This window comes from Fukomys damarensis, unplaced genomic scaffold (genome assembly GCF_012274545.1).
Source record: "Fukomys damarensis isolate Sample0158 unplaced genomic scaffold, DMR_v1.0_HiC HiC_scaffold_32, whole genome shotgun sequence".
NCBI lineage: Eukaryota > Metazoa > Chordata > Mammalia > Rodentia > Bathyergidae > Fukomys > Fukomys damarensis.
This window is the reverse complement of record NW_022900944.1, coordinates 32599506-32624985: the sequence shown is the minus strand read 5'-3', so window position 1 is coordinate 32624985 and position 25480 is coordinate 32599506. Positions and strand designations below refer to the sequence as shown.

At 44.3% G+C, this 25480-nt stretch overlaps 1 protein-coding gene and 1 pseudogene across 4 annotated transcripts in view; one reads left to right on the top strand and one right to left on the bottom strand.

Moving 5' to 3' along the window:
* The window catches only part of LOC104854085, an 18836-nt pseudogene extending 2733 nt beyond the window's left edge, over positions 1–16103 (bottom strand).
* The window catches only part of Smpd3 (sphingomyelin phosphodiesterase 3), an 88334-nt gene continuing 77613 nt past the window's right edge, over positions 14760–25480 (top strand). For 3 of the 4 annotated variants that reach the window (XM_010612315.3, XM_010612316.3, XM_010612319.3), the window contains exon 1: positions 14762–14951. The gene's annotated coding sequence lies outside the window, so the exon portion shown is untranslated. Of the gene's footprint in view, positions 14952–25480 lie in introns of all 4 variants that reach the window. The other variant, XM_033757880.1, reaches the window with a different exon arrangement.

The following is a 25480-nucleotide window of genomic DNA, read 5'->3' as shown; positions in this document are numbered from 1 at the left end:
TTTTTTTTTTTTTTTTTTACTGGGGATCAAACTAGAGACCTTGAGCCTACAAGGCAGGTGACAGCACCACTGAGCTAAATCCCCAGCCCAAGGATAGAGATTTTTAAGAGGTTTCCAGAGCCATGAATCCTTCAAGGGGATCTGATTCACAAATGGGCAAAAGTGATGAGAGTGGATGGGCAGGAATGAGGATAGCACAGCCTCCATCCCTATCCACCCTTTATTCTGGGTGATAAAGAAATTTATTGCCAGGGCCAGGGATTTAGCTCAGTTGAACTGTGCCTGCCTCACAAGCACAAAGTCCTGAGTTTTATCCCTGGTACAAAAAAAAAAAAAAATCCATTGCCCCAGGATGCAGAAGTAAGAGAGACCGGCGAACCCCAGAAAGAAAATAGGGCAGCAATAGAAAGGAGAAAAGCTTCAACTCTCTCCCATCTCCAGGATGCATGGGGTGGGCAATTACGTAGTAAAGCTAGGCGTCATGACACCTTTCAGAGCTTTGATTCCCTGGATAGGAGCTGGACCCTGCACCCTCAGCTTGCTAGTGTAGCCTGGTAGAGGTCTGCACATTCGAGGGGCTACAGATGCACAGCTGGGATGGAGCTGGGCTGACCTCATCATCCATGCAGGGCTCCAAGCAGTCAGCCACTTTTCTGACTGGCAAGGCAAAGAACAAGCAGGAAATTCTCAAACCTTGTCCTAGCATAGCCTGAGGGTCCAGCTCCAGGTTCTTTGTAAGCAACCTCCTGCCTGAGGTGGGGACAGTGTTCCCTCTACTCCCTCTCACTCTCACCCACCAGAATTAATTCCTCTCCCTTCCCTGCTTGGCCCATTCCTGCAATGTACTTGCTCCAGCCCACAGAGGTACTGATTTCCTGTGCCCACAGGCAAGTCCTGGGATCTCTGCCCTTTCAGGCTTCTATAGAGGAAGACAAGGTGGAGAGTTTTTTCATGCCTCCAGGACACAGCAGTGGGCCACATAACCTGAGCCTTCTCCAAGAAAATTCTGGATAAATGGGTCTCAGGGTACCACATGGTATACGAAAAGAACACAGCACCAGATGGTCCAAGTGTTTTATCTTGTTCCTCTCTACTTCAGACCTTAAGAACCTTAGCTGAGGGCTGGGGATTTAGCTCAGTGTTTCCGCCACCTGCCTCTCAACTGCAAGGTCCTGAGTTCAGTTTCTGGTACAAAAAAAAAAAAAAAAGAATCTTAGCTGATTTCTCTGACTCTCTGATTCTTTGCAAAGTTATGAGGATTAAACTGAGGCCATGTAAGTAAAACATGTGGCACTTTCCCTGGTTTATACATAGTGTCCATTGAGAATTAATCTCTTTTCCTCCCAGCCCAGTGGGGGTTAAACAAAATTCATCCAACCAACTCTTCTATAAAAGTGCCAATGTGCCAAGCATCCTGGAATAACAATTTCATTGAATTTTTTGAAAGAAATTAATACTAAAATAATACTGTAGAGAAAAATGCAAAATTTGTACTAACTTTAAGAAACTATGAGCGGTTTGGCCCAGGCCCTCAACTTCTCAGGAATCCCATACAAGGCAATTTAAAGACAGTGACATCCAAGGGCATGGCCTCAGGTTTGCTTTGCAATGATTCCCACATTTTTCTGCAGTGAATTATAGTGAGAAGTGCCATTGTATCACTTTAGAAAATTGAGGAGGGCTCACCAGAAGACACAATGACCCTACTGCTCACCATGTCACTGTCCCCAGAGCCTGGTGTGCAGTCTGTGTTTTTCTGACTTGTGAGTCATCCTGGAGTAGAACTTCCAAGAGTATCTAGTCTTCCATTCTCAGGAAAAGGCACTCCCATTTCTAGGAAAGATTCACAAAGTGTGCTTAATTAAATCTGTGGTATTTAGCCAGGTCAAAGTTGTTTTCCTAGTCACACCCGCTGCAGCCTCTTTCCAAAGTAGAACTCACTCTTGATGGTCAGATTCTGGGATATGATATGACTGGAGGTAATCCCAACCCTTTCCTTGTGATACCTGTGCCCTATTGAGCTCAGATCTAAGTGATCCACTTAGTTCAGGTAGACCTGGACTGAGAACCATATCACCTGTGCTTGTTTTCTCATCAGAAAAATGTACCTCCTTTCCCAAATTAATCACTATTAAAATTTGATGTAAACAAAGACATGTTAGTAGTAACTATCCAAGATGTGTGAATATAAGCCGTCTCTATTTTCAATCATTTTGCTTACCTGTATTTTTTTTCGTTTTCAGCAATTTTTTTTTTCTGTACTGGGGATTGAACTCGGATTCTTGTGCTTGCAAGGCAGGCAGCAGAACCACTAAGCTAAATCCCCATCCCTTCAGCAATTATTTCTATAGTGTATTACTTGTATATGACCCACAAAAAAATGAATGGACTATCATGCTTCTCCCTTTGTTGATTCCTGCTGGTTTTATGTTCTGATTTTTTTGTTTGTTAGTTTGTTTGTTTTTTGAGACAGGGTCTCACTATGTAGTTGAGACTTACCTGGAATTCACTATGTAGCCCAGGCTGGTCTCAAACTCACAGCGATCCTCCTGCCTCAGCCTCCTGAGTGCTGGGATTACAGGCGTGCGCCACCATGCCCAGCTCTTATGTTCTGAATTTAACCTCAAAATTTAAAGCAGAAAGCCATGCCATGTTTTTCCATAGGACAAGAGTCTAGAAATCCAATAACTCTTACATATTGCCCTTGATCAGGCTGAGCCAAATTCACACATTTATTCAATGTACTTTACATATCATTAAGGATATCTTATGAGTCAAGTCACACACACCAAAAAAAAGAAAGAAGAGAAAAGAAAACTAGAAAAACTGTTGATGAAGTAAATTTAAAGCCATAAACTTGAGAGGTCATGTTGTTCTCCCAGACAACTTAGCAACCTATGGAAGTAGCACCAGATTTGGAACTGTACTACTAATTCACTCAACAAAGATCAGAATACTTACTATGCTCCAGACTGCATTCTAGGCACTGAGAATATAGCACCAAACAAAACTAGTAAAAATTCCAGCTCCCAGGAAGCCTGCATTCTAGTTGAGAGAGACTGAAAATCCTGTACAACAATGCAATCCTTCATGCTCATTGTTTGCTTAGACAGGGTCTCCCTATGTAGTTCTGGCTGGACTTGAATTCACTATGTAGCCCCTGGCTATCTTCCTGCCTCAGCCTTCTGAGTGCTGAGATTCCAGGTATGTACCACCACATCTGACTTCCTTAATGAAGTATTAACACTTTTTGCTTCTTTGCTTGTCTTTCTGCCACTTTTCTTAGAACTTCTACCAACCCACTTAAGCTTGTGGGTAGATCTATGCTTTCTTGCTAGGCCTCTGCCAGGAATAGGACAGATAGGATGCCAGTACCTGTAGAATCAAAGCAACCAGAGGATTGGCAACCTACCTGCAGTGGTTCTTCTAAGCACTTTGCTGATATGAAACGGTTCAGATGTTTCCAGAAGTGAAATATCCCTAGGATGAATGGAGTGCACTACTAAGCCAGAAGACTAAGAGACCAGGAGCTGCCTCACTGAGTTGCTGGGGGAGGTAGAAACAGGAATGGGACTGACTTAGAAACAGATTTTGCTCCATGTGAGGGAAAATATTTCAACAGCCACAGCTGCCCCACAGTGGAATAGGCTGAGAGATGGGCAGTTGCAAGGCTTTAAGGAGCACCAGCTCCGTGACCTAAGGTTAGTCCTATAACCTCTCTGAATCCCAATTCCCTTGTCTGTATCTTTTATGGTAGCTAGTTCATTAGATTGTGGTGAAGATTAAATGAGAGAAATCGTGCTAAGGTCTAGGGCACTGTGTGAGTCACAGTAACTTAAACACTGTAAGGCTGTACAGATTTGGTAAGGTTTTGTTTTCATAGTGGAATTTTATTTTAATGTGTGTCAAAACAATATTATATACAGCCATATTTGGTAAAATAATTAAAATTTCCAGTTGCGATCTAATATCACAAAAATCAGTGGCTAAGGAAGGGACAGAGTCTTCAGTTCCCTGAGAAGATCTCTCCGGGCAATGCTACCATAGTTCTGATAGGACAGTGGTCAAACTGCTATGTGATCCCTGGCTGATTTGGACACAATGTGATCTTGGGATTCCCCAAAGGGGTGCCGGGGTACTGGCCAGCTGCAAGGATCAGTGTTCCTTGTACACTGAGATCAGGGAATGCCCCAAGGCAGGAGCACTCCCACCCCACCAACATTCATCAATAAACAGAAGAAGGGCTGATTCAGGGCGATCTGAGCTTCAGCACAGGAAGAACTCAGAGAGACTGCTCACTCTCACAAGGTCCCCAGGCATACTGTTTGACAGTGAGTTGGATTAGCTTGAAAGATGCTTAGAGGATTGGTAAAGCACGCGTCCAGGTGTGTTGAGGGGGGTCATGGAGGCCTGACCTTGGGGGCTATCTGTCCCTGGTCCATTTCTCTCTGGTGCTATTCCCCTGCGCAGTGCTTCCTGGCTGCCACGAAGTGAGTAAGCTTCTTTGTTCTGCCATGATGTTCCTGCCTTGGAGCCAGCGAATGATGGACTGAAACCTCTGAAACTGTGAGCCACAGTAAACCTCTCCTCCTTTAATCCGTAGTGCCAAGTATTGTGTCCCAATACACAAGCCCACCATGATGTTTTGGGGTTTCAGGGGAGGAAGCGTATACAAGTGGGTTTCGCCTTTCATCTCAGTGAGAACAGTGGGGTGGGGCTGCAATCCGCGGTAGCCTGCTTTCCAGCTTCCCTAGGGCCCTGGCTGTTGGTTAGCTGTTCAAGGGCAGGAGAATAAGCAGCCAATCTGCTTGTGAGTGCCCTTAGCCCTGCCACGCCCACACCTGCTGTCGGGGGCCATGCTCACATTGCCTTATGGTCAGCGAGTAGCTTTTAACTGTGTAGTCAGCATCCAACACAGTTTCTTCCCACCACCACCTCTCTGTCCAGATTTTCAGACATGCCTAGACCTGTCTAAACTCTCAGCACATACAGACCTCAGGCCAAGCTCTTCTCAATTCCCTCCCCTCCAAAAAGCAATCTTTTGAGTGTGTTCACTTTTCCACAAACTTTTATATCTTGCATGTACTGATAAGAATTTTTAGTTGTAAATAAAAATAACTTGCTTTGGCTGCCATGTACAGCAATGGAACTTATTTAAATGACAGCGAGTAGCTCAGAGTACCCAAGAAGGCAGGAGAATCAGACTTGGAAGGATATAGTCAGGAACAATGCCTCAAACTCCAATTAAGTACTATTTTCAGAAGACCCTGTGACCACTGAGGCTGGCATACCATCCCTACCACCTACACTATCCACACCCCCACGCTGGATCCTATCTGTGAAACTACTGTCATTGATGACTGAAACTACACCCATCTTATCACTAGAAGGGTTGCTAAAGCCAGGCATAGTGGCACATGCCTGTAGTCCTGGCTACTTAGGAGGCTGAGGCAAGAGGTTCATTTAAACTTAGAAGTTCCAGCCTGGGCAACACAGTGAAACCCTATCCTGGGGCTGGGGGGAGTTGCTAAGCAGGACTCTTTTTTTGCTGTCACTCACTTCTGATTCACAACTGAAGGAGTTTGGTTGCCAGGGATTTAGCTCAGCAGCACTGTGCCTGCCCTGCATGAGCAAGGTCTTAAATTCAGTCCCTAGTACCTTTGGAGTGGGAGTGGCTTGAAGGAAGCGGCTGGTTGTTCCTGCCTGGAGGAGCCTGTGGACCTGCCCTAGCTGGAAAAGAAGATGACTTCAATCCATGAGACATGGACTTCCTTAAGCTCAGGAAGGAGGCTCAGATGCCAGGCAACCCCAAATCATGACAAATGTCTACGACTACATCTCCTTCCATCATCACACCACACATCTGGTCAAGATGACTGTTATTAATCCTGTCACAGACAGGAGAAGTAGACCAATGTCACTTCTCTACCAACAGGTTGAAGTAATAGGCACCAGGGATCATACTCAGGACCTTGTGCTTGTGAGGCAGGCAGTGGAACCACTGAGCTAAATCCCTGGCCCATAGTTAGGTTTAAAAAGATCAACAGAAGAACTAGGTTTAGCTGAGGGTCACACAAAGATCTTAGACTCTCAGTTGACCATAAACTTCACATTAGCCAGCTGAAGAGGCTGCTGACTTATGGGTGGGACAATGTCCTGGCCTCTAGGCCTGCTAGACTTCTGCAGTTAAAAATTCCAGTCCACTCACAAGTACAAGGACCTGAGTTCGATCCCCAGTACAAAAAATAAAAAAATAAAAATTCCAGTCTGGCTACATATTAGCAGAGATGGAAGATCAAGGTGGAGCGGTTCCACAGCATCTGGTGTGTGGGCCTTGCTGCTTCAGAAGGCAGAACTGGACCTACACAAAAGCTGCAAGATGCAGAAGCCAGCTCGACACCTCAAGAGCGCTGCAAAAACTGGACATTCCGTCCCATGAAGTGATGAGGACCCATTGCCATGGGCAGACAACAGAGGCTAGAAAGCCATCTATCAGAAGGTGTAATTGAACTAGGTGAATACAGTTCCTTCCAACTCTAAGATACTATGTTAAGCCTTACTGTGTGTTGAACATTGGGCATGATCTACATGTTATAACACTAAAAGTCCAAGAACCGCTTAGGGAACTACTAAACTAACCAGTGACAAAAAAGGAAGGAAAAGGAGAAGGGAAGAAAAAAAATAGAAAAGAAATGATGTGCACCCTTCCTAGTCATCGATTATATGCAAAATTAAAAAGAAGGACCATTGTATCCTCTTTATTAGCAATAACTGAAAGTAATGTCCAATTGCAGAGAGGCTGTAACAAAGTTGGGTCATTCATGCTGCCTAGGTTAGCAACCCTTTGTAGACAGCATGGCAGATGGTACCAGAAAGCCAAAACCATGTTTAATCCTTCAACCCCCTGTCTGTCTGCTTGGGTATTTACTTCAAATAATGATTGGCAAGGGGCCAGGGATTTACCCACCTGAGTTTGATCCCCAGGACCAAAAAAGAAAAAAGAATGATTGGCAAAAGGCAATTGCTATAAACTCAAAGATATTCATTGCATAATTATTAATACTGCCAAGTCTTACATAATATGGTAGAAGATTTGGTCATTGTTATAAATCGTGTTTATGAAAAATCATTGCTCCTCAAGGGCTAGTCTAGTGTCTTGTTCACCACTGCATCCTCCTCATGGTCCATAACACCAAAGTCTCACTGAATATTTGTTAAATGAATGAGTCAATGAGCAACTAAACATGAAGTCAAGAGGGGAAATGTCATATTTTTTTTAAAACCCAGAACTAATGATTAAATCTAAGCTATGATTTCCAGTATATGAAAGACAACCTATACATGTGTCTTAGAAGTAGACTGTATCATAGAAAAAATTAAACATAGCTATTAGGGTCATGTAACGGGATGGTGTGCTATTGTTCTTATTCATTCTATGTGTTTTATTGACTACCTGTTATGTACAAGGAGTTGTTTTATGTACTGTACTATGGATACAGCAGTAAACAAAATAAACAAAGTCTCTACCCTAGTAGAGAGTTTACTCTAGCTGGGGATTTAGCTCAGGTTCCAGATTTAGCTGGGGGTTCCGCCACCTGCCTTGCAAACACAAGGGCCCAAGAGTTTATTCTGTCACTGGAAAGGTGGAAGTGGGGAGAGACAGACATTTAAAAATAAGAAAAAGAATGTATAAGTGAGATGATAAGTGCTATTGGAAAAATAAAACAGGGAAGGGGGATAAAGAGTAGCATGAAAAGTAAAGGTACTGTCATATAAGGAATGGCCACGAATAAATATAGAGAAATAGCAGAGAGAACAGCAAGTGCAAAAGTCCTGAGTCTGGGGACCAGGGATTTAGCTCAGTGGTTCTGATGCCTGCTTTGCAAGTGCAAGTTTCCAAGTTCGATCACCCGTACCCCCCTCCAAAAAAAAACCAAGACAAAACAAAACCAAAAAAGTCCTGAGGCCAGGTTATGCTTGATGCAGTCAAAGAACAACAGAGAGTTTGACTGCTGGAGCAGAAGAGGCCCAGGAGATGAAGCAAAGGCAATGGAAGTCAGACTACTTATACGGCCCTGAAGGCCATCACAGGGCCTTCCAGATGTGTTCTCAAGAACACAGAGAAGCAACTAAAGGAGTTTGAATAGAGGCATAACGTGATCTGACTTGGGTTTTAAAAGAATCATTCCCTCTTATAAGAATATTTTATGACAGGGCCAGAAATTTAAATCAGTAGCACCGTGCCTGCCTCGAAAGTACAAGGACCTGAGTTCGTTCCCCAGTACCCCCTCCCCCAGAAAAAAGAAAAAGAATACTTTATGAAAGCTTAAGACGATAGAAGAATTTTAAACAATGGCTAAATCATCAAAACACTCACAAAGGGATTCAAAAAGTATTTTCTGGGCTGGGGATTTAGCTCAGTGGTTCCTCCGCCTGCCTCTCAAGGGTAAGGACCCCAGTTCAATCCTTGGTACCAAAAAAAAAAAATTCTGAGCACCCTATTTCAAGGAGCAGAACTGCAGGCCTATTTTAAGATTACAAAGACCTATCATCTATTCAGAAATATTTTAAAATAACAATCCTTTATTTAAAAAGACAGATTGGTCAAAGCAATTAACTGATTTTGTTCTTTTTGCTTTAGGTATCATGGTGATCTTTTTCTCAATTAACATTTAGATGCGTGTTTAATATTCTATACTGAGTTCCATAATTGCAAACTGAGCTGCTGTTTGGGAAATCCACACGTTGTTGGCTGTTTATTTGACTTATCTTAAATATCCTACACACAGAACATTTGTAGCATCACTCACATCTAACATTACTGATAGGAGACCCTCGTGGGAAGTCTGAATGTGCTGGCAAGATTATTTGAAAAACTAATAAAATCCTTGTAATCCCTTACAAGGATGCAGAGAGGAAAATGGCTGCATTTCAAATTCATGGCATTTCAAAGGCATGAATTAAGCTCTAAGCTCTACATTTGGAAAAAAAAAAATCAACACAAGTTTCCTAATTTATGTTCTAAACTGAGAAAACAAATCGTTGCTAAGAAATGAAATTTGCAAAAAAAAAATTAAATTTGTTTCTTAAACACATTTTCCAGTTGATATGTACATACTTAAAACTATAAACTATACCAAAATATAAATTACAGGAATCACTACCATTGAACTTGATGGATACAACGTCACCAGGAAACCTGGGGGTGGCCTTTTGGGTTGGTTTTATTCCTACACATTCTGTCTTTTGGGTGTGTATGAAACTCATCACAAGCAGATGATATTGATACGACGGTTCTGTGAAAATGTTTGAGACAGCTCACTGCTTCTCTTTCTCTTCACCACACAGACCTTAGGTAAGAGGGCTTCCTCTTAGTGTACCAATATCTTGGTGTCTCTTGACACTCATAACAGAAGGCTCTGCATCCATTCTTCCTCCTTGCCATCATCTAGCTTCCTACACTCATTGTGCAGTCTGGCCCAGAAAGACTGGCTTTCTCTCCTTCAAAGCAATCGTCTTTGCAGGACACGAGCTAGTAACCCACCCAATCAACTTGCCTTTCAATCCCATCACCTCCTGTCCACTCCAGCTACTCTGCCCTTTTCCCTGTCCAGAGCTCCTCCACCTCTGACCAGCATTGCCTGCCCACTCTGATACCCACCAAATCTGTCCCCTCAGTGGATTCAGCTTCCTCTCAGTGGACCACCACTTCCAATGCTAACAAACATCTGCGGATCCCTTGTTTTCCCTTTTCCCTTGTGCAGCAAAGCCCAGTCCTGGATCTGCCTCACAAATAGGCTTCTCCATGCCTGTCTCAGAACTCACTGGATACTGACTGGAGGAACCTCATATCCTACACAGACTAGGGCCCCACAAGCTCGTGATTCCCAACCTCCACAAGAACTAACTGCTGCTCTACAGCCTCTGCAGGTCACTATGAGCTTTCCCTTCTCTTTTCCATAGCAGCCATTTGAACATTTGCCTCTGTCTCCAAATCTCCCACCCCACTGAACTTCCTTTCCCTGAACATGTAGCCTTGCTTCTTAGATCAGAGAAGTAATGGCCACCAGGTACAAACTCTCTCAGTTTCTTGAGTCTACCTCCCAACTGCCCATCTACATATCTACATCTCCAATTGAATGCATCCTCCTTCCCTCACATCTTAGAGAAAAGTGTGTTCTCCTGCCAGAGGCTTATTCTGAACCCCACCACCTCCTATCTTTTTCCTGACTTCATTCCATCTTTCAGTCCCCTCCCTTTCTTTTATCCTTAATTGTCCCTCTACTGATTTCTCCTTATCCTTTTTAAATGTCCTAATCTCCCAACTTGAAACAAATTTGTTATGGTGCATGCCTGTAATCACTCTGGGAGATTGAGTCAGGAAAATCACAAATTCTAGTCTAACCTGGGCAGTTTAGCAATTTAGAGAGACTCTATCGCAAAAGAAAAAAACTTTTTGGGCCGGGCATCTAGTTCGGTGGTTCTAGCGCCCACCTTGCAAGCAGAGGGACCCAAGTTCAATCCCTGGTACCAAAAAAAAAAAAAAAAAAAAAAAAAAAAAAAAGAAAAGAACAGAACAGAACAAACTTTTTTAAAAGGTCTGGGGATGCAACTCAGGGCCCTCAGTTCAATTCCTCAAACTGCAAACAAAGCAAACAAATTTGTTCCTCAGCCCTACATTCCTTCTGTTTTTTGTGTTTGTTTTTTCCTTCCCTTTCAAAACCTCTCCGCTCCTATGAGTTGTCCACATCCTCTCCCATTCACTTAGGCTTTTGTCTCTTCAAGGTCACCAGTGACCTCTTTGTCACTAAATTTAGTGTTTGTTTTTCCAGACCTTGGCTTATCTAGCCTTGCCGTACCATGTCAGCCCACCTCCCTGCTTTGGCTTTGGTGAAACATAATTCTCAGGTTTTCCTCCTTTCACTCTGGCTGTTCTTCTCACCTTTCTTTCTTGGCTCTTCTTTCCCTATTTGTTCCTTAAATTTTGATGTTTCCCAAAGAATTCAGGTCTTCTCTTAGATGCTCTCTATTGAAGAATTTAATTCATTTCCATCGCTTTAATTATGAACTATATGCTAATAGTTTGATAATTTATGACTTCATCTCCAGACCAAAACTCTTGCATAAACTCGGAGCTATCTACAAGCACTTTACCCGTATGTTTCATAGTAAATTCAAATTCCCCTCCTTTTTAAATGCATTTCTTCACTATTCTACATCTCAGAAGAGACGATGGTTCATCCATCTAGTTATCCAAGGCAAAAAGCTTGATCCCTTCTTTGACTTGCCATTCTCTCCATGACCTCAGCACATCACCCACAAAGTCCTCTAAATATCCACCTCCTTAATGTAGGTCAAATCCTCTACCTACTTTTCCACATGCTGTGCTGGATCTCAATCCACATCCCAACCTCATCTGCTGGCTAATCTTACATAATCCCTAGACCTTTTCAAAATGCACATCCCCAAACCTATATTATACTTAAAATCAGTTGTATCCTCAGACTAATATATCAGATTCTTTAGGTCCCAGCCTGATCAATCGCTCCAATCTTTCAGTGTCTGAGATTCAGCATTTGATTTAATCCCCTCTGTTCTTAATTAAAAGACCTAGGAAGCCAGGCATGGTGGTACACACCTGTAATCCCAGCACTCGGGAAGCTGAGGCAGGAGGATCACTGTGAGTTTGAGGCCAGCCTGGGCTACATAGTGAGTTCCAGGTCAATCTCAAATACATAGTGAGACCCTGCATCCAAAAAAAAAAAAAAAAAAAAAAAAAAAAAAGACCTATGGAACTTTGCTGAGACCTTTGTTCCTCTCTAAGAAGAGGCTGGCACAGTGTCCCCCAAAATCATCTGCAACTCTAGCTTCCAAGCATCCAGAATTCCATTCCTTTAAGGTTCTGTGCCCTAAAACTACCCCTAAAAATGACAAAACAAATATATTGAGCATTTTCTTGTGAGTCAGATACTTTATCTTATCTAATCCTCACAACTTTAAGGTACACAATATTTCCATTTCTCAAATGAGAAGACCGAGACTCAAAAGGATTAAAGATTTAATAACCTCACCAGTTATACAAGCACTAAGAAATGGAATGGGAAGTCAAAACTGGATGGCCCAGGGTATCATCTTCTGCTGTGTATTCATAGTCAAATCAGTATCTGATCATCCAAGTTGAAAAAAACAGAAACAAACATTGTTAAGGCTTAATATTTATGAGGTACTTTACATAAAGAACCTCATTTACTCCTTACAACGTTCTCAGATAAGCAAACTGCAGACCCAAGGAGGTAGTTTGTGCAAGGCCACACAACTAGTAAGTGGGCTCAAATTTCCTCACCTGCATCCAGATTAGGCCCTCCCAAATGCCAATCAACAGCATTTTACAACTGAAGAAACAGGTCTAGCTCAGGGCCACACATCTGATCAGAGGTAAAATAAGGATTAGAACCCAAGCTTCCTGACTCTGGTTGACTGGACAGTTGCTATTTTTAGTTTGTGTGTGCTGGGAGAATCAGATCTTGACTTCTTCCTATTTATAGAAAATTCCTAAAAGCTATAACTGCTTTTCATGCATGTGTATTTACATGTGAGTGTGTGTGGTATGGTCCTGGGGATCGAACCCAGGGCTTCATGCATGCTAGACACTGAGCCATACCCCCAGCCCTAGCACTAGCTCTGTAGGACTAAACTGACCTCTAATGGGTTTCATATCTGCTTCCAAGTGGGTTTCTTTGGTAACCTTCTACTGATTTGTTAATTCCCTGCTGATGTCCACTTTATAGTAGTCTCCCCACTACCCACTTCTCCAACAGCCTCTGCTCCTCTGTTCCTGCTGCATCCACAGAATTGGACCCTAAGCCTCAGCACACATCCCATTTCCCCTGTCTCCTTACAGTTGTTTCATCTTTAATAATGAAGACCCATCTGTTCACTCAGGTCCAATTGCTTTCCTTTATGGTTTCATCATGATCAAAGCCCTCTGTCATGCTTCTTAGAAGTCCTATTAGTTATTTTCTAAATGCCATCCATTTTACTCATTCCCCCATCCTACCCTTGCTCCCCAGCTGTCAACAATTCAAAAATGACAGTGTTGCTTTCTCTTAGGCTCTGTCTCTTCGGTTTGAATTAGGTTCAGGGTAAGTCTCCCTAGTTTCTTTCTTTTGGGCCAGGTATTAATTAATCTCATATAGTATATATCATATATATTCTTCCAAGAATGCCTCATTTGTCATATACCCAAAACTTCTGGAAGGGGTGACAAATGAAATATGTGGGATTGATTAGGCCATCTAGATAACACCAGAACATTTAGCGGGTAAAGATTTAGGAAAGACGCTACTTAGCAAGGTGAGACATCACTACTGGGCTCCTATGATGTTCAGCAGAGCACTGACAGATCTCCCCAGAAAAGGAGCAGGAAGTAGGCATTTAGGAACAGAAAGGTGTAGGACCAAAAGCTAGAAATAGAGGAATATGAAGAACTGCTGATATTTAGGGGAGAATTGATAGAAATAATAGGCATGACTATGAATCCCTAGCATCAAAAGATTGGAAGAACTCTCAGATCAAGCAAAACCTCAATCCACTGTGTGAGAATGACATGAACATTTATTCAAGAGGTGGCATTCTTCTAGTTGAACATCTCCAACAATGGGAAATGACTAACCTGTTGATCTTAATCTAATGACGAAGATGGGTATGTAAACAACCAAGTGGAATATGGGAAGTAGAGGATGCTGCTCAAATACAAGGTGGGGCAACCCAGCACAAGAGCTGGGTATCTAGAAGTCTTTACAAAATAGGCAGCATCTAGGCGGAGGTTTGAAGTGTTGAGGAGATGGCTGAGGGCAAAGCGGAGGGCCCCACAGGAGTGAAACAAAATGAAGGCTTCAGGCTTCTCAGTTTCCCAAGAAATTCAGTGTTGCGAGAAGGTGAAATCCAGATCTTGAAGGGCCTTTCCAACCACGCTGAGAAATTTGGGCTTAACTCCGGAGGTTTAGGGAAGCCTGTGAAGGGTTTTAAGGAGGTGTAGCGCCCTCTATCAGGCTGCAACGGGGGAGATGCTGCCACAGTCAGGGGTGGTAAGAAAGGCAAGATGGGAAGGCCTTGGTGGCCCAAGAGATGTGACCAAAAGTAAAATATCTCTTTTTGACAAGATCAAGACAAAAACATAAAAGTTCAGAACGCGGTGCGGAGGTCTCCCCTGATTTTCTGCACTTATGCTGGACAGGAATCAAAGCGGCTCGCTCTCAGCTGGCCCCATGACTGCCAGCTTTGAGTAGGGGAACGTTCCCTAACCCCTTTTCCCAGTTAGGAAAACTGAGGCCCAGAGTCCTGAGGTAAAAATGGAGGAAAAAACCCTAAAAGGTCTCTCCAGAGTCTGTCCGAAGCCATGCATAATCCTTTGAGGGTTGCGCGGCCTAACCCACTCCCCAGCCATCCCCCCCAAGGGCAGTCTTTGCTGGGTAAAGTCCTCCCGCCCTCCTCTGCGCCTCCGTCTCTTCAATACACTCTGGAAAATGTAGTCCATCTCTCCTCGCCGGCCCAGGTATGAGTCAACACAGCGTTCTTGAGGAACTACAATCCCAGAAAGCCTTGCGGAAACTCCAGCGGTCCCTGGGGAATGTGGTCTTTACGGAGGGCCCCAGGAATCCGCGGGCGGGGCCAAAGGGATAGGGGATAGTGCCCCCCAATGGGCAGCCTTATGGGCGTGGCCCGAGTCGCCATTGGCTACGGTGGGGCGGGGGAGGCGGGGTCAGCGGAATGAGGCGCGGAGCTGTTCGCCTCTTCAGGTGCTGAGTCCGAGCACGGCTCCGGACGCTAGAGCCGCGGACGCTGCCTCCGCAGCCGCCGCGATAGCCGCCGCCGGGAACCCGGGGCTGTGAGGAGCCGGAAGGCTCCAGTGCTCTGCCAGGCACTGACTGCCCTCCTGCCCGCCGTCTGAGGTTGGTGCTGCAGATTTGCTTTTGTTTTACTGGGGAGGGATGAACTGAGGCGTGAAGGGGCCTGGGGAGTTGATGGGACGTGGAACGCCTAGGACCACCTGTCCCGGATTGCTGCTGATTGACCACGGGCCTTCCCGTGGCTGGGCGCCTAAGGTCGGAGCGGCTTGGTTAGTTTTTGTTTCATGGTAGAGGGGCTTCTTGAGTGTGAGGGGCGAGGGCTGAGGGACCCTCCCCCATCTCTCCGGGGAAAGCCTGGAAAGCTCCTTCCCCCCTTGCCTGAAGTCGAGGCTGCTTGGATTATTAAGGGAGGAGTGTTCTGGGTGAGAGATTCAGAAGCAGGAGGACCCTTCCCCACAACACCCCAGTTGTTTGAGGGCACAAAGAGGTCTGGCTACGTATGATGGATGAGATCGCGGGACTCCTCCCTCCGCTCAGATCCTGCTGAGGTTGAGTTAGAAGGGAGACCCTTCCCCACGCTCCCCCTCTGCAGCCTAGGGTCTTTGAAGAGGGAGGATGAGGACGTGCCTAGACCGAGGGCTCATCCCCATATCACTTGTGTCTAAGGCTTTTAGGCAGGAGGGTCTGAAGGAGGACTGAGGTGAGAGAGGGAAAGGTCGGGAGACCCCTCCCCGCCCTGCCCGGAGTCGTCCATAAAGGAAAGCACTGACGGATGTTCTGGGTCCTTGGTGCTCCGGCCAGAGACTAAGGTCGGAGTGGCCTGGGTGTAAGAGGTGGGTAGCGGAGAGAAAGAGGACCTGAGGGACTCCTCCCCACCTCGTCCTAGCTCTTAAGGGCTCTCCACCTGGATTCAGGTGAGGGGATGTAAGAGTCGAAACGACCCTCCCTGCCCCGCCACGCCCCAGGGACCTGAGCTTCTGTACCTCGGCGAGGATCCAGAGCCAGAATAGCACGTGCGGGGCAGAACAGGGTTGGTCCCCTCTCAAGAAGCACCCAGGAGCTCCAGGCCCGGGTCCCCCGCGCACCGGATCCTTGAGGACTGCTCTGTTTGGCACGGGGTGCGCCCCAGATCCGGCCGCGGGGAACTGCGTTCTGGGCGCCGGGCGCGGCGCGGATGGCTTCCGCGGAAATGTACCGGGAGCCGGGCAAGAGACAAAGCGCGCTCACTCCTCGCGGGCCCGCGCTAGCCGGCATGGAAAATCCCGAGGGAGGCGATAGCTGAGCTGGGCAGAGCCCTATGTCCCATACCCGCTTTTCTTTTACCACACACCTCCACAACCCGATTGCCAGCCCCGACCCTCGGGCGCGGCGCGGATGGCTTCCGCGGAAATGTACCGGGAGCCGGGCAAGAGACAAAGCGCGCTCACTCCTCGCGGGCCCGCGCTAGCCGGCATGGAAAATCCCGAGGGAGGCGATAGCTGAGCTGGGCAGAGCCCTATGTCCCATACCCGCTTTTCTTTTACCACACACCTCCACAACCCGATTGCCAGCCCCGACCCTGAATGCTGTGTGCACGATGGTGACCAGGCCTAGGACTTGTGTCCAGGATGAGGCAGGCAGGGACTCCTCGCTGGGGTGTGGGGATGGGGGGTTGGTGCAGGGAACATGAGTGTTTTAGGGTCTGGAGGGGCATTCTGCCTAGATCTCTATATGCACCATCAGTAATATTAGGTCAGATTTGGTTCTGGAGCTGGGATGTGTTTGAATCTGTGTGTGTGTGTGTGCATTGTGTGTGTGTGTGCACTGATGACAGTGTGGTCAAAGTGTAAATAATGTGATTTTTTTGGTACCGGGGATTGAACTCGGGACCTTGGGCTTGCGAGGCTGGCGGTGGAACCACTGAGCTAAATTCCCAGCCCTAAAGTGTAAATGTTTGTGACTAAGTAAATGTGCCAGTGTGTGCTCCAGTGTTCATGTGTATGTCATGGTGAGCCTGTGCATCTAGCTCTGTGTGTATATGGAGGGTGGGGAAACCACTTCCTTGAATGTTGAGGGCAGCAGAATAGGCACTCTTTTAACTCTTAAGCCATAGTAATGACCTAGGGTCTGAGAGGATGTCTTCGGGGAGAGGGTAGCTTCAGGCTGCCTTGGACGTAACCTGCATGCCTGCAGTAAGTGGGACTTCACAAAGATGTGGAGACCTCCTTAGACTTTCGGAACTTCAGGTCTGACCCTTATATCCTTACTAGTGTCCTGCCATTTCCACCCATCATCCTGCTGTAATGGGCTGCCTTAAGGACCAGAATTTGGCCCCACCACTGCCACACACTCCCAAGTAAGGTTTTAGGCGCTTATAACTGTGTCCCTTATAATGTGTGCACAAGATTGTGTGGCAAGGCAAATTTTGTCACTTTGGCCTCCGTAGCTGGGAGGGTGACAGGAGTGGGGTTGCTGGCAAGTCATTGGTGGCATCTCAGAAATACCGGGTTCGGGCACAGAAAGGACTCCAGGGTGATGGAGATTCCGTTAAAAGGTAATACCTCTAGAAGATAGGCACAGCCCTGCCAGGCCTGCCAGTGCATGAAATTGACCCCAATTTCACAGCACTTTTATGGCAAAGGTACTGCATGGTCTTGAGGAATGTTGCAATAGAATGAGGAGTTAGACTGTGGCCAGTGAAAGAGCAGGTACCCAGTAACGGAGCCACCAGCCAGTCAGCCCATCCTGCCCGATCCAGTCCCTAGCATCTATAACCAGTGTCCACAGCGACCTCTGCTGGAAAGAAGTCAAATCAAAGCTCAATTTGACAACCAGCCCTGCTGTGGGGTGGAGGCATAGAGTGGGTGTGGGCATTGTTAGGTAATTCACAAATTTTTCTATTTGGGGGCTATGTATTTACCTTGAGTGTCCTGAGTTGATGTTACTCTCTTTGGTTACTTCAAATTAATTCAAACATGAACTGCTGATGTCCTCAGCCCTGTAGAAACGTTTAAAGAGAATCTGCAGGCCTTTGTGTTTGCATCCACTTGAGGGTAGGCATCAAATCCATTTAAGAAGACAGTATGTAGAAAACATTCATCAAGCTCAAGGAGATTTCAATATTTTCCAAGTCTCTCCCCTATCTGTATTGTTTCCTTACGCTTTTCTCTTGTTCTTGTTCCACTTTTATCTTTTTCTCCTCATTATTTAATTATTTCAAAGACAAATCTTCTTTTCCTCATTGATTATATGGCCTAGAAAATGCAGGTAGATGGAGGCTCTCAATGCAAAAATCTCGTGAGATATGGGCTCTTCCAGACCTAACAATGGGAGTGGGGGAGAGGAATGAGACATGCTCAGTTCCAAATAACCATCTGGTGACATGTATCTCTTCTAGAGTTACTTTGAAGGGATATCACACTGTCACAAAATTGTTAGAGTTCCTTAAGTGAAAGGAGGTATTTAAATACCTGGTATTGTTCTTACTTTGGCATCCATGTGATTTGCATTGAACTATGTGACTCAGTATCATAAAGTAAAAATAGGACTTAATTTCTTCTTCGCCTGTTCAGAAGGTGACTGCATATAGTGTGTTGTGTTCTGCACTGGAGAGTGAAAAGCTAAATTACCTCATAAATGGAACCACCTGCTTATCCTGATTAGCGGATGGTGCTTAACATCACCTACAGCAGTAATATTATTTTATGTTTCTTTCTATTCAACCCTGAATCTTTGTCTTGTAAAACATTTCCTGATGCTCGTGCATTATTATTTCACTTGAAGTTAATCAAGAATGTTTAATCCTTGTACTGAATCCAAACAAATTAAATATCAGCAGATACAGGAAGATGTGGGTGGTGTTTCTGTTCTTTTTAGGCTCAAAAAAAAGTCTTAAAGATAACAAGAAAGAAAAAAAATGGACTCTATGGTTCAGTAAATCTCATAGGTGGAATTATGGCATTCTGAGTTGAGGCTCCTTAGACATTTCCAGGATTGCTCATGTTGAAGAATCTGAGCATGTATGCCAATGGCAGGATACATGCTGGGAGTGAGACTGCAGTCCTTAGGATTCCTAAATTCCCGCATTAATGCAGACTTTCTGGGAAAATTCCCGGGGTTCTTCAGCTCCCTCTCCCGCAGGCAGCCAAGTTGCCAAAGAGAGGAGCTGTCCAAGGTTCTGGGGCACTAGCCTCAGCCTTCTTCGTGTGGAGAGAAAATTATACGAGGTGGAACAGAAACAAGGACTGAGGTCCCTGGCCTCTGTGAGGATTTCCCTAAAGCTGATCACAGGACAAATAGAAGGAAACGGAGTTGTAGAGGCTTTTTACTGCATCATTCTGAATGAAGCCATCAGCAGTCCCTATTTAAAGAATTACAAGCTAATAATAAGAAGAAACATTTTCTGAGTCAGGCTCTTCACATGCAAGAATGCATTTAATCCTCATAGTCATAGAGGTGACATATGTGATGGTGCTGTTCTCACTTGCAAGATGAGGAAATAAAGCTTTTTAAAAGGAAAGAGTCTTGCCTCAAGTCACACAGTATGGGCAGAGTTTAGGTTTCATCCTGGATCTGTTAAACTCCAAAATCCCCTCCTTACCACATTTACTTCCTTACTACTATTATAGAAGCAAAATTGAAGTATTGGACTGTCCTCTGTAAAGTTCTAACCAAATTTTAGAGCAACAGGATTGGAGATCAACTGATTCAGACATAAATCGCAGAATCAAATTCAAAGAAGGTGCTACCATTTTTTATGCCATATTCTGTGTAAAAGGCTTGTTACCTGAACATGGCCACTAAAGAAGGGAAAAAGAGCAGTGTAATGACCCTCATGACCAGTAGCTAAGGGCTTTCTTCCTAGAGTGGAACAAACTTCAGAGGGAGTTAAGCCTGGATGGCAACAGAGTGGAGTTTTTTGTTTTTAAGAAAGTAGGAAAGAGGGAAATTAGGAGAGTTTTTAAAATAAAGAGTACATGTAGGGCCAGGGATTTAGCTCAGTGGTGGCACTGCCTGCCTCCCAAGGGCAAGGTCCTGAGTTCAATCTCCAGTACAAAAAAAAGAGCATATATAGAGCCAAATAAATTGGGTTTATCTTTTATTTTCTAACACCCTATTCCAAATTTAAGCATCTGTATATTGTTGGGATATTCCTTCTTCCTATTTTCACGCTCAGGTTTTCAAAACCTCTAACACCAAAATAAAAATTTTCCTTGCTGAGGGCTTCAGCCAATTCCTGGGAAGTGATTACATTAATGCCTTGTTGTTATCACAGCCAGTGCTCGACCTTCATACATGGCTGCAAGATTCCTGAAGATATGCAGGTTGGGGCTTGGTGGCCTTCATGCTGAATATCCTCTGTCCTCCTAGGGTAGTAGTTCCAACTGCTCCCAATCTTGCCACACAGACAGGGGCTTGTGCCTGAAAGCTCCTTTTTTTTTTTTTTTAGTGAGACAGGGTCTCACTATGTAGTTGAGACTGACCTGGAACTCACTATGTAACTCAGGCTGGTCTCAAACTCACAGTGATCTTCCTGCCTCAGCCTCCCGAGTGCTGGGATTACAGGTGTGCACCACCATGGCTGGCTTGAAAACTCCTTTTTCAGTAGCTGTAGCTTTAAGTATCTGACAAGGGTAGTGAGGAATAGAATTGTCCCTTTTTCTTCCTCCCTCTCCTTGAGCTTTGGTCTTTATAACATGCAGAGAGGGGGATCCACCCTCTTGAGAAAGTGCCTCACATGGGCTGGAGATTTAACTCCAGTGGTTCCACTGCATGCCTCATAAGTGCAAGGACCTGAGTTCAATCCCCAGTACCAAAAAAGGAAGAAAGAGCCTCAATCAAGCTGGGTTTCCATCCCATTTTTAATGATTTCTTTCCCTCCCAGGCTGGGGCTTTCCAGAGGCCTGATGCAAGGCACAAAAGGCTGCTATTGGATTTTGCTAGGGCACCTGGAGGCCAAGGACTCAAATCCCCACCTGGGTCCACTGTGAATCAATCATATGACTGCATATAGATTTGATTGTTTTATTATTTAGAGTCATTAATTAACTCTCTTCAGCATCAGAACAACATGTAATAAGAGGGAGGCCATTTGTGGGGGTCTCTAAGCATTCATGCCTAGAACTGAGCACCATCTCCTTTACTAACAAGATCAGGAAATAGTCTTTAATCCCGTATACCAGAAAGTTTAGGCTGAAACTGTTGGCACACGCCTGTAATCCCAGCACTCTGGAAGCTGAGGCAGGAGGATTGCTGCAAATGTGAGGCCGACCTGGATATATAGTGAGTTCAAGACCAGCCTGAACTACATATAGTAAGAACCTATCTCAAAAAACAAAACTAAACAAAAAAAGATTTGATTATCAAGATTTTCATCCAGTATAAAAAAGGAGACAGAAATACAATTAATTGATAAGGAGGCTGCTGTAGTTTTTCTGGCAATAGCATAGACCCAGAAGTCCCTCAAAGAGGACAAAATTGGCTGGGGATTTAGCTCGGTGGTTCCATTGCCCACCTCGCAAGTGCAAGGTCCCAAGCTCTATCCTTGGTACCCCCCCAAAAGAGGACAAAATTTATATCTGCTCAACAAATATTTCTTGTGCCCACAATGTCCCAGGCAAAAAACTAGGCACAGGGAACAAAGTCACAAGTTGCATAATTCCTGCCATATAAAAATACTGAGAGGACCAAAGAAACAGATACAGAAATCCTAAGGGTGTGTGTTATAAGCAAAAAAAGTTTTTTAGAAATTCAAAGAATCTTAATAATCACAGACCAACATCTCTCTTTTATCATCAGAAAAGAGATTGAGGGTATTTGAGGATTATTCTGGCCACAACTCTGTTAGCATCAAAGATGGGGCTTTGAACCCAGCTTTTATAATATCTAGTTATGTTCTTTCTACTCTCCTAGCTGCTGCTCTGTTCATCAAATTATCCAAAGGGCACATTTCCATTAACAGAGCTTTCTTTGACCCAACTGTAATGCAAAACCCAAATTTAAAGTTGAAACAGAAATAAATGATAAGAAAAGCATAAAGTCCATCTTTATCTGTATTGTCCAATACAGTAGCAACTAGCTAACTGTTGGGCACTTGAAATGTGACTAAGTTCCATCAATATTTTGGATATATTAAGTCAAACCACATTATATTTTACTGAACAGTACTATTCTAGAGTGCTCCCATTTGGGAGAAAATTTTCTTTACAAACTGAAGCATTAAGCAAAATAGATTCTATGATCAGCCCCAGATTGAACCGCAGCTCTACTATTTGGCTATATGACCTTAAATTTCCATTTCCTTGTGTATTAAATAAGGATGATAACTACCAGCCTCTTAAGTTATTATTTAAATTACTTAGAACAGTATTTGGTCCACAGCTAATGTTTACTTAATGTTAACTATTGTAAATAAAGAAAGCTGATAAAATCTTAAAGGGCAGGAAAACAAGCAGGCAATTTTCAGATAAATAAAGTGAAAGATTTATTACTAGTTAAAACATGATTGAAACATGCTGTAAGTGTAAATCATGAGTTACCCTAGTGTGGCCCCTATATTCTGGCAGATAATGATGTTGAGGAAAGATTTCAAGCCATTTACAGAAGCACACAATGAAAAACAAATTAGCTAACTGCATTAGCATAGGTCTTGACTTCTGTTAATGAGTCGAGGAAGAGGATGATTAGAGGGTACTTGTACCAAATGACTCAAGAGCTGGAAGTCTTTCAGACTCCAGGGTTCCTCAGGGGAATAAGAATTTTGTGCTCTTGGGGAAAATATTTGAACCCAAGTCAGGTACCCAAGGTCAAGCCTGTTCTGCTATCCCTTATGGTCTTGGTCAGAACACTGAGTCTCAGGTTTCTCTTGAGTAAAATGGTACCAGCTCTTTTGCAGGAAGTGGTAAGGAAGAAATGAGATACTACAAATAAAACACCTGGTATATAGTAGGGATTCAATAAAAGGTAGCTATTACTTTTTGTTTTGTTTTGTTTTTTGAGACAGGGTCTCACTATGTAGTTGAGACTGACCTGGAACTCACTATGTAGCCCAGGCTGGTCTCGAACTTACAGCAATCCTCCTGCCTCAGCCTCCCGAGTGCTGGGATTACAGGTGTGCGCCACCATGTCCAGCTCAAAGGTAGCTATTACTAAACAGGTCCTCAGCTATTCCTTTAATAGAAAACTCTATTTAGTTGAGGATTTTCTGTTCAGAATCTTCAGACTTTTCCTAAAATTCCACTGCTTTACTCCCCATCCTCACATAGTCAGGGGGCTAGGAGGATAGTTTCACCCTGTTAAGTATGTCTGTGCAAAAATGTAGGGTCTCAAAAAAAAATGTAGGGTCTCTTTGAGCACTTTCTCCAGAACAATTTCTCCTGTTCTCCTCTATCCAGTTAACACACATGATCCCTGGGGTGATGACACAAGCAGCAAAATGGTCATTGTTGTCTATCATGTTTATCCTGAAGTTCTGATATTCTGACCTTGGTGTTTAGACTATTTTACACACAGCTTTGCTTTTAAAACAAAGGACATAAATCTGGAAACCAAGCTCCAAAACCATGTCCCTTTGCTTCCTAAGGTAGGCCAGGGATCTATTTTACTAATCCTTGTTGCTGTCCTTGACCATCTTTCCTTCTTCCAAAAGTTCACTTTTTGGACCAAAGAAATACATGTTATGCTCAGTGAAGACTTATATTAACAGAGTATGTTGCGCTATAGGGAAAATAGTCAGATTATTCCTACAGGAGGTGTGGGAAATGTTTTAGCAGGTGACCAATACAGTCAGATTTCCTGGGTCAAATGGTGGATGGTGTGAGAAGGGATGGTCTAAAAGCAGGTGCACCCCAGTTCTGTGGCAAAGCCTTTGAGTTTCAGGAACCAAATACGAGTGCTATATTCTTTTGGAATAGTCTGTCTTGAAATGCATGTTTCCCCAGTCATTCACTTTTTCATTCACTTAAAAATGCTGAATGATTTATATCAAGGGGCAGGGAATATTTTGAGAATCCTTGCCCTGGAGGAGCTCAGAATCTGGCTGGAGAGAGAAGTGTCTGTGTGCAGAGCAAGCCAAGGAACAAAGGCTGAAGTAACCATAGCAGGCCTGATTAAAGAGGGTTGGCTATGGCAGTGGGAAAGGTATGGATTCTAATCAGATAGATCTAAAGCTGACTTTCATTCTCAGCCCCAAACACGTGGCTTGGACAAATGCTTGAACTTTTCTCGGCCTCGTTTTCCTCATCTGTGACAATAAAACCAACTTTTCCTGGGCTGTCTTGGCAATTGCATGACAACTTATAAGAAGGTACTTCAGAATAATACTATCCTTTCTTTATTGGGTGCTTGCAGTGGGTCAAACATTCTGCTAAGTACTTTGTATGTGTAAAGGACAACCATTATTATCCCTGTTTTATAGCTGAGGGAAATAATGTTCAGAGCTTTTAACTAACTTGCCCCAAGGTCACACAAGCAGTAAGAGGTAAGACCAGGACCCTAGGATGGATAATCGGAGGGCAGGGCTTGCTCTTAATTAAACACTCTGATTATTGCCTCTCTACTTCAAGGTCAGCAGGAACCCAAGAATAATTTGGAGGAGGAAGAGATAATTTGTGGTTAGCTTGTGGAGAGGTCTTCATGGGTGGATATAATATGGAAAGTCTCTGAGGGATGAATAGAGCCTGATGAAATGAACAAGGGTGGGAACACCAGTGGTATGTTGTAGGGCTACTGAAATGGAGTTTATATAGGAAATAGATGTTAAGAGAGAAGAGTTAGAAAAGTCTTGAACATCAGACTAACGTGTATTAGAGAACCAAACGTGCATAGGCACAGAGAGGGATGTGAAATCTGAAAGCACTCACTTTGGGCATTTCACTGAATGTGGGCATGTTGTTGTAGTGCTAAGCATGTTCACCAAATGCACCCAAAGCCAGAGCTTGTGGAGGGCATAGCCAGGCAGTGCCATAGTCTAGTATTCCTACTAGTGTTCATCACTTTTCAAAGAATTTGCATGGCCTTCTCTCATTTGGCCTAGGCAGGAGGAGGAGCTATCTGCTGCAAGGACTGCTGCTTGTGTCCAGTGGCAAGCAGCAGAGCCTGCCAGGAAGCACAGATGCCAAGCACAGCTGCAGTGCCCCAATCCAAGCACAAAGCTTAGGAGAGCCCTTCTGTGCAAGGGAGAAAGCAGAAAGTTTGCTACCTTCCAAGGTGGCTGCTGTGAGGGCCTGAGTCAGGGTCCTTGCAAATCCCACAGCCCTTTCTGGATATGGCACTCATACTCAGTGGCCCCCTCCCATACAGAAAGCTTGTTTCACAAATGGAGATTTTCCTGAACTTGCCATCTTGAATTTATTTTGATTATTCTACTACAGGCAGCAGGAAGTGGAAACCAAACCCTATCCTCCTTAAGCTGGTTAGAAGGAAAATCTGTCTTTTCTAATGGCTGCAGTCATAATCTGCACCAGATTTCTCTCCATGGCTACACCTCTATAACAATGGAAAACAAAGGCAGGAAGGGAGAGGGATATGGATGCGGCACTATTTCCAAGAGGCACCTGCAGCTCTGCAGAGAATGCAAGGCAGTGAGGAGGTAACTTTCACAGCTATGAGAGAGTCTCTTGATGAGTAAAAGAGGAGTTTTGATGTGCAAGATG